We start from the raw sequence: 13,654 nt of genomic DNA on the forward strand, positions 1-13,654 counted from the left end.
GGTTGGTACAAGGGTAAAGGAGATAGTATTAAGATCTCAGTCGCCAGCTGATATTGCGGCAAATATAATAAGCACCCCACCCGCGTAGGTACCCTTCCCCGCGCACGCCCTTCTTGCTCAATTGAGTTTTATTTTGCCAGATAGTAAAAAAACCGTGGATCAAAATGACCCAAATTATGAATTATGTCTCAATGTGGTATTATAATATTGTAGACGTAAACTTAATAATATGAATTTTTTTTTGTGGCAGATACAGGGTGTTAATTAAAAAAAATTTTTTTTTAAATAAAAGCGGTGGATGAATTTGACACAGATTTGTTTGAATAACATATAACAATGTTCTGTAAAGTACAACACTTCACTTACCGACTCTAATATTTTTTTAGGCGTTTTAGGATCAATATTAGGTATTTATTAAATGCCATTATACCGGTGGATGAAAATGACACAAAATGCGTGTGTACGTCGGAAGCCACTTTGCTTTTACAGGGAAACAAAGAATTTCGTCTCTTATATTTTTTTTATAGAATGCTGATTGAAAAAAGAAATACCTAAATTTCTACCTAAGCAAATACCTAGGATGACACAAAATATTATTTTTAGGTTAAGTATATGGTCTGGAAACTATATATAAAAAATAAGCAACATTAATATTCTTATAACCTCAGAAGTTATTGGTACAGGTCTACCATGTGAAACTATTATATATGTAACACCTGTGTACCATGGATGCAATAAATAAATATGAATAAATATGAAATGGCATCAATGAAATAGGTATATGGCGCCAACTGCATTAAAGTTAAATAACACAAAAGTCTGAAACATGAGTACCTATAATCTGAGGTTTCTTGATATGGTAGCCAAAACCTGCGATGTCACGTAACTAATGTGTTGAAACAATTAAACCCACTGCTGGAGGTAGTTCCCTCGGCCACTGGACTGCTTGCAGTGAAGAGCTTGGTAATTTTTACCTTAATACTCGTATAAGACAGCTCCATTAGTTTACATATAAGTATATAAATGACCAATTCAGTCGTGAAATGGTGTGCTCTCGAGTGCAGTTGCTTTATAAGTAGCTTTTGAACACATCCGATATAAGTCAGGTGAATTTTATGTAATCTATACCTAGGTTGTGACTGCGTGTAAACTGTAGCGTAGGTACACATATATCTAGTCATAGTCAAAGCTGCGCTAGATCGGCGATAATTCTGCGCGTGAGTGAGAGCTGTTATCGGCCGCGATGGGATCGTGCGACGCCAGCGCAGCTCGGAGCTGTAATTTCAGTCTCTTAGAGACTTGAATGCTCAAGAGAAACAGTATAAGTGCACTATCCTACCATGTATTATAGTGGTTACGGATTGAGAGATCTCGTTACTCTGGCTCGTTTGAGAAATAAGCCCGTTGGCGCCGAGGTAACCGGTGGGAGTACCAGGCGGGAACGAAAGCTGCGTTTTAATTAGGTACGTTAGACGGCTCCCGCAAGCTTTACTAGGTTACATCGCATGTATGCCGATTGTGTAATTTATGATGATGGTGGTTGAGTGACTGGAAAATTGAGATTTCTCTTTAATTCAAATTCGAGATAAGAAAAATTTGTAAAGTCAAATATTGACAATACATTAAGGTACAAGGTACTTACATCGAAACCTAACTACCTACCTATAAATTACATCTAAGGCATTAAGTAATCTCAAACAAAGTTAGATCTCAGATCAAATATTTATGGTTACAAAATAGGTTGTATTGTATCTCAGTATCAATTTGTCGCCAGTTAAGTCTTTCTGTGCGCAATGGCAAATATTACGAGATCAGCGCAATTAGCGGGTATGCAGGCGCGTATTTATGACTCGACCCGTCGGTCAACTCGTTGGGCGACCGACACAGTTAAAATATTACAACCGTAATAAGACTAATAAGTGAAGCATAGGTTTTATTTTTGCTGTTACATATTTGGATGGATACCTATACCTACTGGATACCTACTACGCCATTCACACGAGATACACTTAAGTACTTTTTTTCATTACGAATAAGAGGAAACCAAATATTAATCCAGTAACTTTATACATTTAGCGTTTGCTTCAAATCCGGTAGTTCTGATTTTTTTCGGACTTGTTTATGATGTTAGCCCAATGAATAATCCAAGTCTGAGACCTCGAGCGCCGAACGCAACTTTGTCAAAAATCGAAAAAACCGCGAAAGTATCGTTTTTAGGGTTCCGTACCTCAAAAGGAAAAAACGGAATCCTTATAGGATCAATCGTGCGTCTGTCTGTCCGTCTGTCACAGCCTATGTTCTCCGAAACTACTGGACCAATTAAGTTAAAATTTAGTACACATACCTATGTATTTAAGTCTGTGACCGAAAGACGAACATGTAACGTCAACAAATGAATTTTAAACGTAGGGGCCACTTTTGGAGGGTAAATGAGAAAATTAAAAAACAAAAACAAAACTATATCGTGTTATATATTTATCAAACAAAAGGGCTTATAGTGAGAATCTCAAATATATTTTTGTTAGAATTTTAGGTCAAAAAGTTTAGAAGAAGTTATGCAAGAAAATAGACAAAAAAGACCACCCCCCCCCTCTAACTACGAAAATACTGGGTCTAAAATTTTGAAAAAAAAATACACAAAATAGTTCTTTACCCAAAGATGACAGGAAACCCTATAAGAAATCTATAGTCAAGCTTGAGTCGGATTTAAGAACAAATTGCGGATAGTCTTTTTTAGGGACACAGCAGCAATGGTTTAGGCCGAAGGCCAAGCACCGCGTGGAGCCGAAGGCCAGAAGCATCCGAGAGAGGCGTGCCTTTAGGTTCAAGCGTGAGTCAGACTGAACACAAAAAATGCGACTATACTTTTAGGCTGTATCTGGCACACAGCCGCAATGGTACTTGTAGGAGTTGTAGGTACTATTGATTGATTAGGTACTTGTAGGTACTATTGTTACGTGTTTGAGCACTATATTCATGCAGCTTTCTCTTCGGCCTTCGCTATTAAAATACTTGCGGAAGTTGTGGGAAGCGCAAACCCGTCGGACGCTCCGAGATTTCAAACCTACGTGGAGCACGTGTAGCTCGGGCTTCGGTCTTCGCATTTGGACACTTGTACTGTTCGGCATTTAATCTTCTTATCAAAGCTACTTTGCATATTTGCAGATATATAAGCCACCACGCCATAACACTTTCCGTTACATCTGGTTTCTGATCTGACCCATTCGGGGTTTTTCAAGACGTTTCACTCACGTTTCTAGTACTTACAAAAAACAAACATTGTTAAAAATTATGTGATGTTCGGAAGGAGGTCTCAAACTTGGATTATTTATTTTGCCAACACCATAAACAAGTCTGCAAAAAATCAGAACTACTTACCGGATTTGACGCAAACGAACCTCGTACCTTCAGGCGACAAAGTTACTATAGTATAATAATAAAGAGTCAAATTTGCAAAATCAACAATTTCTCACAGGTACATAGATTTTCATAGATTTTCATTGTAATAATTTATATAAAATCATTATAATAATTTTCATAGATTTTATTTTAGCTACATTTTCATGTAAAGCTATATATAGTTATCTACTTCACAAGTGTCACGAGAGATAAAACCCGGGATGAATGAAAAGCACACTTATTCTCGTGTGTTCGTTTTTTAATAACTTTTGAGAAATAATCATAATATAATAACGTTAATAACTTAACAACAAATTGTCATTAAAGTAGGTAAGGTAATAGACCTGTTATGATGTTTTCTTTAGTAGACCGGCTTGCATCACATCAATTCAAATCATAGTCTGATATATATTAAACTACCGCTCCTACAAGAAGTTACACGATATCGGTGGACAGACGATAATTTCAAGATGAACTCGAGATTCGGGGTTCTCTGCTTTACCCGTCTGACAAATGAAATAACGGTTAAGTAGGTACATTTCATTGCTAATAAAATTATTATATTTCAAATGCCCTTTTTTGTTTACATGCCAATTACGAAATGGCTGCTGCGAGCTGTTTATCCAAGCCAATTTAGTAATAAATATAATGCCGTTGTAGCAGGTCAACAGCTGTAAAAAGTAATGAAATAAACCCATTTGTATTTGTAATAAAAACACGACTTAGCTGAAAGTGAGTTAAATGAAATAAAAACAAACAAGTTTAAAGGCAAAACTGACCCGAATACGAATTCAGGTCAAGGAGTAAGTCATCTCTTAAGCCGCTTAAACATTCCTTTGCTTAAGCCAAAACAATGACGCTAAAATACCGTCTCTGTTTGAAGACGGTCTAAGCTATAATTAGACAAACTCATTTACTACTTGTAAAGAAAATACTGAGTTATTTGCGAACAAGGTTTAAGTGTCTACTTTCAGGCGAAATTTAGTGCTTACATTATGTAAATTAGAGAGTGGATGTACTACACGTTTATTAAATAAAACCCGCCAAGTGCGAGTCGGACTCGCGCACGAAGGGTTCCGCATCATCACGGAAAAAAACAGCAATAAAATCACGTTTGTTGTATGGGAGCCCCATTTAAATATTTATATTATTCTGTTTTAGTATTTGTTGTTATAGCGGCAACAGAAATACATCATCTGTAAAAATTTCAACTATCTAGCTATCACGGTTTATGAGATACAGCCTGGTGACAGACGGACAGACGGACAGCGGAGTCTTAGTAATAGGGTCCCGTTTTCACCCTTTGGGTACGGAACCCTAACAATGCAGATTTCAGACTGCAGAGTTAAATCGTTCATAACAATTGAACACGTAAATAGACAGCTATCAGATTATTATGTAGATAGGGAGATAGGATATATGTAGGTATATCACACCATGCACACTTTGAACACACCTCACCGTGTATATACATTCCCCATACAAAACGTAGAACGTTCTCGAAAACATAACTGGCAAACTTAAAGTTTTTGGAATAATTCAAGGAAAATCGTAAAAAATGACCACACTAAAAATTTATCGGGTCAAAATTGGAATAACCTAATATCGATATACAATTTTCAAATTGCCAGCAATCCTAAAATACAAATGACAACCGAGTGGCATACCTCAAAATACTTTTAAAGAATTAGGTATACTTTTATGAATTATTTTACCTCTTGACAAATAATCTTGACATGTCTTTTTATAAATGTCACATGTTATTATTATTAGTCGTAACTTATTTTTCAACTAATGCTAACAAAACGAGGTATAGCTCTGCATGCGACTTCGTACGCGTAGAATTACTATTTCCATATACCAGTTCCATAGCAATTTTTACCCCCCTTTTCACCCCTTAAGAGAAGATTTTGAAGCGATGGTGAAATATTTGGCAGCAACGGCCTCAAGGATGCAATGCTTTTTGAACAGTTAACGATGCTTGACGTGAGATCGAAAATCAATGCGTTTAAAAATACATTTAAAAGAAATTATACAAGGTAAAGTGCAATGATACATCAATAACTATGACGTGCCTACAAGTTTTTGAATTCATTCATTCGGCGAAAAAGTATTAGATTTGTTTGAAGACCATTAAATTGACGGTAGTTTTGCAATGGTAGCTCCTACTTAACCACATGTTTCCATATAAATAACCGTTGATGTTTTTGATGTTCATCTATTGATGTCCTTAAAAGTTTGATATACTTTATTTATTTAAATTAGATAGTGAAAAAATTGGTGAATGGTCATACTCGTACAAAACTCTACAGGTACCTTAATTATTCATGGATGGTAATCTTGAGCTAATTTCCACTCACTCCTTCACTCACTTCTGTGGACAATATAATAAAAGTTAACGACTTTGGTACTTATATATCCTGTTATTATTTTTTCAATCTCAAGTACTGAAAAAATGTATTCTGCCTGTAAGGGCCCAGCGTCAAAATTAGCTTTAGATTCCCTTAACTTTGCCATGTCTACAGGAAAGACGCGAACGAAGTAACCATACTATGAAATGTGTATGACCCTTTTTTATTTAACTGTTTAGCACCTCAGGATTAACATAGGCCTTCAAGATGTCACCCGATGATTTAATAATAATAGCACCTCTCTAATATTTAAAACAATTATGCCTTACCTAACAATCAGACGTCAACCCATCACCAACTAACCTACGATTATAAGTATTATAACCAATAATTATCACGTTATTTGTCAGTTCCAGCTGTGACGAAAGTTCGTGCTATGAAATATGTATCAGTTGGGATTGTTCACGATTTTTCGCTGGGAGATGTCGTAAGGTCGAAGGGTTTGCTTTCTCTTCACTTGCTGACTGCAAAGGCAAATGTTCGCAATGTGATTGGTGCTTCGGATCGTTGTTAACTTTACGAGTGGTCTGAAATTAGTAATGTTCTGTCTTGGAGACTGTCTAACTACATGTATCTATTGAGCATCTAATGCATTGAGCATTTAATGAGAATATGCTTTAGAGCAATTGCAGTGCACAATTTGGTATAATTATGTAACACGAAAAGAGAAGAATATCCACTAAAACCACAGAATAAGTAATACTAAAAGAAAATACTTATATAAATATAGCCAAGTTTGCCATAGCCTTTTTAATATTGATTTTTAAGTGCCTTTTCCTTGGATGCTACTTTGCGTAAGAGGCGATTATCAGTCAACCATTCGCTATCATTATGTTTAAGTACCTACTAAAAACAGAAGTCCGACATACTAGATTACGTGACCACTTCCATTATGGAGGCTAACAACTTTACCAAGTCGTATTAAGATTAGTATTGTAATGGATTAGTTTCTCGACTTAAGTCGTTATGAATGCAAAGTTATGCTATGCTTCCATACAATATTAGATTATAATGAATAGCTGAAGGTAACGGTTTGCAAAGTGTAATTTGGGATGAAACAATGAGCTCGCACCCTTGAAAACGGTTTGACCCATGCAAATCATGCACGTTGAGGGTATTCTAACCTTAGATTAATGAATACAATGGTAATGTTTCAGTAAATATGAATAGACTTTATCTCACTTAATCTGATGTAGGTATACCATGAACTTAATGAGCATAATTGGGAACAAGGAAAGTGATTGAAAACTCAGTTAACTCTAGTAATGCATTAAGTTGGACAAATCGAATTACAAAAATAAAATAAAAAAAACGGCTGCGGTTATGCTTATGTCACCCACCTTACGACCGACACGAATCTAATGACACCTCATACAGGTAGATTTTCTTACTTTATCCATTATCTGCGAGGTGAATATGTTGTAGGTTAGGTACCTATACATAACAACTTTCAGTATACCAACCCCGAAATCATGAAAAAAACCAATAGATTTTTCGAGAAGGAAATGATTTTTATTATGACTTAGTTAATTAGGTAACTCGTACAATAATAACCCGTTAAACGGATAAGTTTGTAGGTTATGCTGTACAATAGAAATATAACTATAACAATTTTACAAGATAGCTTCGGTTTCATTTAAAATGATCCTAGTCTTCAGACACTGGTAATTTCATCATGGTAAACATAGTAATAACTCATTTCAATTTGAGCCAGTATATGCAAATGTGCCTTGCAGCTAGACGCAGTGGGGCCGCAAACAATCGCCCAACTTGTCTCGCGATCGCTCCACTAACGCGTCTGATGAACTAGCCGTAGGGTTGCCCAAAATATCATGTTTTTAAAACCATACGTTTGTTTCATGAAAAGATTTTGTATTTTAACTTAATAAGTATATGTACAATCCGCATCAAAAGAAGCTTATCAGAGCGAGCGAGCATGCGTCAAAAATTATTACTTTTGATTACCTACATATATTATTTTCTTAAATATAGCTTAACAAAAAAAGGATACAAGTAGTCGAGTATGTCTCTAAATGTAGAACAATACGACTGTGGCAGATAGGTTACTTATTTGGGAAAGTATTCGAGGATGGCAGATGTACTTAATTTTGGCGCATTGTTTTAGGTGCTATCACACAGGATGCGATTCGTATCTCACTCCGATGTTTGAGCGAGACAACGATATGTACATATTATAGCGACATCCTTCTGACACATCGGAGCGACGTGCGAATCGCATCCAGTGTGATAACCGCCTTTTACTCTACTATTGATGATGTATCAGCTGTAAAGCAGTAAAGTTTGCGGTAGAATAACTTTTTATTCGTAAGTATTAATGTACATTTTGCCTCTCAAATCGATACAAAACACGGAATGTCTTGAGTTGAAACTTCCTCGGTGCTCAATAGTTGTAATGATACTGGTTGGGAAAAACAATGTAAAAATAGGGTCAAACGTCCAGTATTTTGGACGTTGTCAAATTAAAGGTTAAAAATATAATTTTGGAATGTAAAATAATTAAAAAAAGAGTTTAAAATATTACATTTACCACAATAGTACAGCTTAAATCTTAACAATACTTACTATGTAAATAATATCCTACCTAATATTTATACCTTATACAGAGAGATGTAGTGCATAATTATTTTACATCGTATGTTGACGGAAACGTACGACCATGTCTTGCTATTCGTATTTCAGTCAGTCTTGGTACAAAATGTACTGAGGTTAACTGAAGTTGCATGACAAATACGAACGTTTCCGAGAAAATACGAAGGAAAACAATTATGGACTACATCTGTAGTAAAACTTTGTATGACATAACTTTGTTTAACGACCCTGTTATTTAGTTTATCCATTTTCGTGTAATTAGGCAACCCTAAGAGCGGTAAGGCAACAATGAGTGTTTCCGATGCAATTGTTTGTTAACAAATCGGTGTTGGCCTTACGCCGATTGTGGGTTTTACATAATTGTCGAGAACACCATAGGAGTACTTTAAAATGACTTATTGCATATTTTCTACTATACTCAAGAGCAAGGAAAACAGATTACTTTGTAAGTCGATGCATGATTTGTTTATGAAAATACTAGAATCATTATATGTATGCCTTTAACAGTTGAGGAGTTCCCTCGATTCCTCATGAATCCGATCATCAGAACTGCGTTTTGATGAAAATCTAAAAAATAATTTTCATAATCGGTCCAGAAATGACGGAGATATGGAGTAACAAACATTATTAAAAAAAAAAAACAAAAAAAAAACATACAAAAGAATTGAGAACCTCCTCCTTTTCAAATCTTGAAGTCGGTTAATAAAAGAAAAGAAGTCTCGTACTAGCCAGTCGCCACCCACACTTGAGTCGTTGCTGCGTTGTTGTCGCGATTAGGTCTTTCTTCAAAGTGAGGTCTAAACTAAAACGAATAAGTCGGGAACCCGCCCCTTAATAAATACAGGCAGGAATATTGCATACTCTGTAAATGTACTGCCAGTGCAGAAATGGACTTAAACTATTACTATGCTATTACTATAAAAGCCAAAATTCGTCATTTGTATCTATAAACAATTGTAAAAGTTAGAAGCAAACTGTAATTTAAACTGTAAGTGGTTGTTAACTTTTCATTAGGTTGACCTGCGCACACCTACACTTCGACCTATCGTAATGCATGCAGCTTTTTGTTGCACCAAAGCGATTGCTTTCTCCACTGCCTCTACGAACCGGACGTGAATAATATAAAGCCTGTCTTATGCTTAAACAAGGTATCAGTAATAGATAAACTCCAATACTGCAACAATAGTTCAAAGTTTAACGATCATTAATATAATATTGTCTTCGGTTACCGCGATAGTTACTCATGAAATAAAACTATGAAAACGGATTATATCGCGTATATTGAATTTATAATACATCCCGACGTTTCGAACTCTTTACAGCGTTCGTGGTCAACGGGTGACTCACGAAACGTCGGGATGTATTATAAATTCAATATACGCGATATAATCCGTTTTCATAGTTTTATTTCATGATCATTAATATCATTATCAACAGCTTATTAGCTTTAAATATTGCTCTCTTATTTAATCACAGTCTTAACATTGTTTCAAAAATAAGTACGTATATTTTATAGGCATGTTTTGGATCATTAGTAACGTGATGTGGGCCATAGTTACCTGCGTTTACGGTGAATTGAATGAATTGTTAAGTTCTTAAGTAAAACCTGGTCTTGGGTTCGAATCCATGATTCAATTCAATTTTGAGCGCTCGATCGGATTTTTTCGGAACATTTATATTTGTATAAGTAAATCATTCAATATCTTCCATACATCTTCTTCTTCCTCGATTCCTCTTGACTGACGGTCGCGACCACATGAGGTCGTTATTTTGTGCACCAAGGCCCAAGGCTCTCCATTCTGCACGATTTTCCGCCTTCCTGATAATAGGCGCCTGTGTGGATCCTGGCAGGCCTTCTTTACAGTGTCCACCCAGCGAATCTTCCATACATGGGGATACCTATTTGGGGCTAGCTCTTATCAAGTATTCTATAGGTGTAGGTATAATCGACCATATTTCTCAGTGATGGGTTGTCACCCACCCCAACTATTACTATTAAAATCTACTCTTATGCTAAACACCTCTCAAGAATCTACCCCTAAAATTGGCCATGTGATCGTCTAGATAGTAGTTAGAACCCCTCGAAGTGTACCGCGGAACCCTAGATTCTTTAATGAGTAACGACTAAATTTTGGACTCGGGTATTATTCTATTATTACCTATATTTTAAGAAATAAATATTTATGGTACTGAAGATATATTATTATGAAACTAAAGAATAATTCAAAGAATATTTTAATAGTTACAGTAGTAGATTGTGTCGCTAGGGAGAAAATTGACATATTTACGGTGAGGCCGCACATTGAATCCTGAACGAAGCGAATAATTCTATAATTGAATGCTGAGCGTAGCGAAGCATTCCAAAATAGTATTCCGAGCGTAGTGATGAAATTAATAATACAATTTTGTTAAATCTATTCGTGTAATGTAAATGCTGTTAAAGGCTTACTACATATGACGTTATTTAGGTAATTGCAGCATATGTGGTTAATATGAGGTTAAAATGTTGTTGGAAAAATGAGTTTAACCTTTTGAACGCCAAGCATTGACGTAACTCGACGTGACACCGCAATGAAGCAAAATAAAACCTTAGAGAACAATAGTGATTACAAAACAGGATATCGATATTTTCACTGATTTCGTTTTTGACATACTTAGATTAGAAGAACCACTACACAGGTGTTTTACAATATAATATTAGATAATTCTGGCTTTTAGCTCTACTAAAAACCTTTAAATAACGTATTTAAATATCAAAATGTACTTGTAACTTCCACTCAAATCTCTCAATAATGCCACATCACTACTTGGTGGTGACGTCAGGCATCGGACGTGAAGTGCCGTCATGGGCGCACGGAACACTGATAAGCGCGCGTTACTCAGAGATGTACAAACCCGTTGTCGATTATTATTACCTACTAATTAGCAAACTGCAGTATCGTTACAATAAAATAAATGCATAAGGGGTTACATTATCACAAAAGGTCAGTACCGTCTTTCAAACCAAGTTGTTTAAATTAAGCACGAAAACAAGTACCGTAACAGCACAAATAGCAGAGTTATTTTAGCAAAAACAACTATTACAAAATGTATGGGATTAAGCCATATCTATTATTGATGGCGCTAGCGTGTTTGTCGGAACTGCGCGAAACGAATTCTATTAGGAGATTGTTACTTTCATATAATAATATTATTCCTCCATGACTCGGTCACATCACTAGGCGACGTCAAGTGCCGTTTTTGGCGTGGCTAGCTATGCTATTTACTGGGTAAGTCGTATTATAACATAATGTTGTTTTATTTAACCTTCTATTCATAGTTGAATTGTAATAAAGTTATACAATAAAGTAGAAGGGCAAAATAAAATAATGCAAATACAAACAAAGAAATATAGTTATTTATTGAAGAGTCTTTGATAAATTAAGTTTGGACGGCAAATGACGTCGGCGGCGTGAGTGGCACAAAATGTCGACGACGTGATTTACCGTCTTTGGCGGTCAAAAGGTTAAAAAATGTTTTTGGTGAAGTCCCGCTACGCCTATTAAGCCTTCGGGATAACATACGAAGCAGCACTCCCAGGATAAGCCCATTTACACCCTAGCTTTTTAGGAAAAGTTATAATTATACTATCACCTTCTAAACGATGTGTGAGTTCACACGTACTGCTTCGCATGCTCGATGCGGGTCAGAAGGCCTTATCCCGTTTTAAAACATCATTCGGGTCACCTATCCTAACATTGTAGCCAGACGGGCTAAGACCAACGCTTCGCAACCTAAGCATTCCTAGATGATCTGATGAAAGAAGCGCCAAGTATCATCAGTCAATCAAAATTACTTCTTTTTTATGTTCAAAAGCTAGGGATACTAATCCCTTTTCCCAATACCCAGAACTGAAAGTATAGACTAAATTTCTAGTCTTTTAGATGTATAAACGAAGTACTAATGTTATTTGCTATATTTTATGAGACTGAAATATCAAGTTGAGCATTATTCCACTCAAATTTACCATTGGACTGCTCTTGCCTGCCAAGGGGTCCCTAAAACAAACCATTCTTCTATCCCAGAACGATCTGTATGCCTAAACCCATCTTGATATTTTAAGAATTTATTTTGTAAATACCTTAGAAACCTGATTGCAAAACTTAGTACCTCGTCTTTACTCCAAAAACCAGAAATTTAATAGATAAAAAATAAAGATTTCATAAGAATTTCATTTATTTTCCCCAGATAAATTAAAAGTTTGAAAGATTTAGGCAAAGGAATCCTTTACTTTTTAAATACACATATTTTAGGTTAATGAAGCCATATTTTAAATCTTTAAAAGAATAATTTATATCAACCATATCAGAGTCTTAGACCAAGCATAAAAGAGACCCTACAGACAAATAGTGTATGACTCTACCCTATTTATAATCCTACCCTCTGGCCCTACTCTAAGTACACCCAAAGCACAGATCGCACTTACCATTGACCTAGTGCCTTGGAATATACACAAGTGTATCCCTACTAGAAGCTGGAAAGTTCGGTAGACCAAACCGAGATTAGCAAAACTAATGGTCCGTATATTTGACTCCCCCTCCTATGCTCGCAAGCCAAAGAATTAGGAGGTAAGTCGCCCTATTCCGTGTCTATCAGTGGATCGGAACCCTTTGCACACACCAGCACCAACCACATGAGAAGTCCTGCCGCAACTAAGACTAAGTATATAATAATAATCACGACAGAATCCTTCCCCGCAATCAGCACTAGCATGCGCCAGAGCACCGAAATATATAAATATATTTAATAGGTGACCAGATCCCAATTACTGCCGACTTTAGTGAGCTCAGATTACTCCGAATGGCACGCACGTGATGCCCTCACTTCCATCTAACAGCTGGGCTTTGAGACCTGGGAGATAGTTCATCTCTTATGTTGGTAAAGAAGAGATGCCAGGCCCTCTCAAGCCTGGAACTAAAAGACTCCTAACCACCCATCACCTTTAACACCGCCAGGCGTGATGAATGTTTAGTTGGACAAACTGTCAGTCCAAGCAATGATCTGGCTTCAAAAATAGCAAAAGACCCCATAGAAAAGACACTAAAATAACTAAGAGTAATTTTACTAGTATAATTTCTCACAAAACAAACAAACTAAATAAAGAAGTGAAATTCCCTTAGACACCATTATCCAAGCTTAACATTACGAAAATTACTTCTCGCAAAATTAAACCTAGACACAATTTCAAGTACCTG

The 13,654-nt window shown here is 36.1% G+C and overlaps 1 protein-coding gene across 1 annotated transcript in view; it reads right to left on the minus strand.

Moving 5' to 3' along the window:
- Positions 1–13,654, minus strand: part of LOC134740988 (mucin-2) — a 65,232-nt gene that overhangs the window by 26,500 nt on the left and 25,078 nt on the right. The gene's annotated exons all lie outside the window — the stretch shown is intronic.

Source organism: Cydia strobilella, chromosome 1, assembly GCF_947568885.1.
Source record: "Cydia strobilella chromosome 1, ilCydStro3.1, whole genome shotgun sequence".
Classification (NCBI taxonomy): Eukaryota; Metazoa; Arthropoda; class Insecta; order Lepidoptera; family Tortricidae; genus Cydia; species Cydia strobilella.